The 5,000-nt window shown below is 36.2% G+C and overlaps 2 long non-coding RNA genes across 2 annotated transcripts in view; one reads left to right on the forward strand and one right to left on the reverse strand.

The window, feature by feature from the left end:
- LOC136834333 (uncharacterized) overlaps nt 1-5,000 on the reverse strand; it is a 921,310-nt gene that overhangs the window by 117,182 nt on the left and 799,128 nt on the right. The gene's annotated exons all lie outside the window — the stretch shown is intronic.
- The window catches only part of LOC136834334 (uncharacterized), a 124,661-nt gene continuing 119,909 nt past the window's right edge, over nt 249-5,000 (forward strand). Inside the window, exon 1 of the long non-coding RNA XR_010851748.1 lies at nt 249-984. This is a non-coding gene — a long non-coding RNA (uncharacterized lncRNA). The remainder of the gene's footprint in view (nt 985-5,000) is intronic.

Raw genomic sequence — 5,000 nt, forward strand, 5'->3', positions numbered from 1 at the left:
TTTATGGATAACATATTATATACAGAAATACTTCCATAAAAAGATGACTTATCATTCTCTTTGCAAACAGAAAATAAAGAGAAAAAAATGACAAAAAAGCCCCACATTCACAATCATTAGAGTTTTATCGATGGCCTGATCTACTTTTCCTTTTTTACTAGTTTGCTGTGCACTTAATAAGAAAGAATATTAGGAATATCCATTAAATCGATAACTGGTCGAAAGCAAAAGTGAAATCCGTCGCGAGGGCTTCACGCAATTAAAAACGACCCTAATTGCATCACAGAACTTGTTTTTATCGCCATGGCGCTATATAACGTACAGTTGGCAACTTGGTCCCTTTGGTCCAAATCCGTATCGCTTGCATCTATTTCAACTGTTCCTGATTCAGGTCGCTCAGCTGATGTTCGTAGGCCGTGTGGTATGTGGGCGGAGTGTGACGTCAGAGGGCGAGGCTCGGCCTACCGAGGGAGGAGTTCGCCGACGGAGCGGCGAACGCGATTGGCCCGGGGGAGGGGTGATGACGTCATCCGAGGCGGAGCGTCTAGGTGGGCCTTCTGCAGCCGTGTTCACTGGCAAGCGTGGCCTCGCCGAAGCATGTGGCAATGTCACAGCCTCCCGAGCCGACTCTCCGCTTCCGGATAGCTTTGGTGGTTTGACCTCGCTCGAAGATCTTTTTTGTGCTCCGCAAAATATTTATTATTATTTCCATCATTATTATTACAATCATCATGCAACACCCACAGCGCCCCTCGCTTCGCGCCAGCGAAAAGCAAGAGAGAGAGAGAGAGGGAGAGGGACCTACTCGACTGTGTTTGCGAACTGGATGAAAAATTCGGGACGTTCTCTTTCAATGTTTTTTTTTTCTTTCGTATTTTTTTTTTCTGGTTGACTTTTTGTTATACGATCACGGACTTTCCTTTTCTGTAGCCTTGACAACAGAGGTCATTCATTAGTTTTGGTTCTGACTTCACTGTGGAAGAGGTGAGGAAGCTCATGTTTTGTTACTTATGCGGCTTTTGTTTTCTGTTATTAACCCCATTTTCAGACCTCTCTCTCTCTCTCTCGCTCTCATTTTCTCTACACATATATACTCTCATGCAATTAGACATACATACTTACATAATTTATATATATATATATGTATATATATATGCATAAATATATGTATATATTTATATATATATTATATATGTATATATATATATATATATATATATATATATATATATATATATATATATATATATATCTTTATATATTAATGCCTAAGCACAAAGCTTCCTAGCTCTCTTAATATCAGCTCTTTTTTTTATTAGCCTGTCATAAATCTGTTAACAACTTCCTGTTACCTTTGGATGTTATCTTTAGAGTTCTTGGAAGCAACTAAAAACAGAACTTAGTAAGAGTGGGCTGACCCGCCAACTAACGATGCAATATATAAGATATTAATACATTTTCTTGAGCAATTAAACCACAGTACTTCGATTATAATTGTAATTCTCCAAGAATTATATGCTTTTAAAAAGTGGCCATTTTTGTAACTAATAAAAGCTATGATTATCCAATCGGAGTTGCTTCATTTCTAACCTATCACTCATTTAATTCTGGTAGTTTCATTATCGTTATTGCTGTTTCGCTAATCATGCTTAGCATCTATAGTAAGAGAAAGTAATTATATGCAAGTAAAGCAAAATGTTAAAAAATAATTTTATATCGACATTTGAAGCTTAATATTGACGTCTCATTAAACTGAATTAATACAAAATAATCAGATTTATACTTTTTGTCTACGACTTTTTAAAATTCAAACATAAAACATTCCTTTCTAGGGCGTTAATACATGCACCACCAAGGAGAGCGCTTGAAACTATGCGTTTCCATACCGTAGAGTTATTCACACTCCATGTCTATGTTGAAGGCTGTCTGGTACCTTGCTTGGCACAGATGCTGACTGATTTATGTGATGTATTCTGCCATTGTAAAGGAACGGGCACTCTCGATAATAGGGCCAGGTGCGTCTTTCATAAGCCCGATTCTTTGACAGTTAACCGAGGAAATGAACTGCAACTGGTTTGGACTTAAAAATGGAATTTTACAGTTAAACGTGTGAAGTACTTTTGAAAAATAAATGACGTTAAATTGAGTATGTAGCTATGGTTCCCAGTTTCCAGAAAAAAATAATTATGGAAAAGTAAGAATGAACTGCATTATCTGTCTGCGAAATCATCGTATTCAGGTAGATCTACTGTGAGCAGAAAAATTATCTTCGCAGGAAGAATTCTCATGTCCGAGTGTTTCTGTAATCCTTTAAAACACCATATACACACATATATATATATATATATATATATATATATATATATATATATATATATATATATATATATATAAATATATATATTATATATATATATATATATATATATATATATATATATATATATATATATACATATATATATGTATATAAAATGTATATGTGGTTTCGCGTTTGCTGTGTAGGACTTTATTTAGCGACTTTACCACCTGAACACAAAATAGAACAGAAATAGCAACATGTTGTGGAGTACTCCTATAAATAGGAAACCTTAACCTTTTAACAATTTCCTTTTAAATCAGACATACGCGACAGAACCATTAATTTCTCACTAACTATTCTGTCGCTTAATATAACGTCTTTCTTAAGTTAATATGATGTATGCCATTCTATTTTTTCGCTGTCTGAAGGACCTGACTTCGATAACTGAATCAGTACGCGAACCAAAAACAGAGGTAGAATTTGATGTGAGCTAATTAATTTTGATGAGGTGGAATTTTTCATTAGTTCCTTACCATAAACGAAATTTCACAGGTATAGTTACTGAATATTAATTAAATGTCAAACTTTAATTTTGATTTCCATAATTCGTAGAATTCAAAAATGTTCTGCTAAAAACGAAAAGACTGTTTTCTTATACCATGCCCATAAATGTTGACAAGCAACTGATAGATTCGTTAATAAGTTACGGGAATTAAGTCCTATACATGATAATCTAAAATACACATTGAATGCGTAAACTACACATCATAATGTGATTTACCATAAGGAAAAAGTTAAAACCATTTTCCTGTTTATGTCGATTTATCTGTCAACTGATACTATATGTTGCTGTACATAGTTACCTATTCAGATTTAATGTATCATAGTTACTTTAGTACTTTTGTAGTAGACAACCTTTTCGGCTGGCGCCGCTGGTCAGTTACCCAGTTAAGCTAATTCAGTTTCACAGTTATCAACGATAATTAATGTAATTTTTAAAGTATGCGCTACAACTGGTGTTTTGCGCTCTATACACCGACGCTTTAATAGTTTGCGCGCGCGCGCGAGCTAGAGAGAATGAGACAGAAGAGAGAGAGAGAGAGAGAGAGAGAGAGATTGCTTAAATAGATTTCAAGAGATTATTTTCAAATCCTTCCTCATGGAATTAAACTGAAATTTAAACTATTTTTTGCCGAAAACTCGCACCAGCATTGCCCAGCATTTTACTGACGCTTTCTTAATATCTGGGACATTAAATATTGCAAACCTTTATCATTACCGTAACGCTTTTGTTTCCTGAACGATGAGCAGATGAGAAGAAACGATTATTTCAAGTTATCACGCCGTACTATATTACTATGATTAGGTATTAAAGGAATCACCACAGCGGTTTCGATTTCACCCTGTTCAACAGGACCTGGCCAAATCACGAAATTCCTAAACCATCAAATTAAAAGATCTGTCTGTCGAGCTTATAAGGTAACAGCCTATTAACAGCTATACCAGTGAATAGTTCATTTGTTCATCATCTTTCAAGTCTCTAAGATACGAGAGGATATACGCCTTGTGGAAATCAAAGGATTCGCGGTCTTCTACTCATATCAAAATTGCATCATTAAGGACGATTCCAAGCATTCAAGATCTGAATCTGCCAAAGATTTTATCCTTCGCATTTAATTCTCTCGGGCACAATTGCCTCGACTATGTCTCGAATTATTTACAAATCTGATTAGTCTCTCTTTAGATTGTTAGTAAGGGCGGCGGAACGAGGCTGATAACTTATAATTAACACTGTCAGGTTATAAACATCTTTACAGTCCTACGCTCTGACACCTAATTCGAAATTACGGGATTTACTATAGCAGATGCACAGTGATATTCATGAGGAAGCATTGGCAATGTATGCTGAAGTACTGCGTATACACAAGAATGTATTTGTGGGTGTGTGTGTGTGAGCATGCGTCCCCACCAGATTCTGCCTTTACGAATAACAAGCAATAATAAACTAAAAATTCAAGTTAAAATACACTTAACCTGAAAAAACCAACAGCACACTAACATAATTTATTTACCCACTATAATGCGTTTCATATCTAATTCCATGGCTTCCTCGCTCTAACTTCAAACCACGAGGTTGAGCTCCAATTTTCAACAGAAATTTATGATGTCCAATAGGAAGAACCTTCGCGCTACATTTTCCGCGTATTTATGCTGTAGCATAAATAGCATCTCGCCAGGAGTCCAGATCTTCCGTTGCGGCATTTACGTCTTAAAGATTAAAAGTTACATGAAGAAGCCTTCCGAGGTTACAACGTACTCTTTGCCGCGCGAGTGATACCGTTTCCTTCGATCTGTTTTTATTTCACATTTTCCCCGTCTCTGACTTATATGGATAAAAAGGCCAATGGCTTTTGAACGTATCTTCCTTCTTGTCGAATATAGCCTTCGTACGTCGTTTCCTTTCTCTGTCTTTAGCCTAATCGCCGACTCCGATCTGATATCTGATCGACATTACACTCGGTGCCTGGGTTTTGCGAGCAACTGAAAGAGAACATTTATGCTCAAGTATAAAGAGGAAAAAACAGCTGCGTTTCTTATCGATATCTATATCTCTCTTGATCTCTCCTCCTTCCTGTGCAATTACGCCTTAAAAAGGCAACATGGACACGAGCGATTCCAACAGCGACGACAAAAATAC

This window comes from Macrobrachium rosenbergii, chromosome 53 (assembly GCF_040412425.1).
Source record: "Macrobrachium rosenbergii isolate ZJJX-2024 chromosome 53, ASM4041242v1, whole genome shotgun sequence".
Classification (NCBI taxonomy): Eukaryota; Metazoa; Arthropoda; class Malacostraca; order Decapoda; family Palaemonidae; genus Macrobrachium; species Macrobrachium rosenbergii.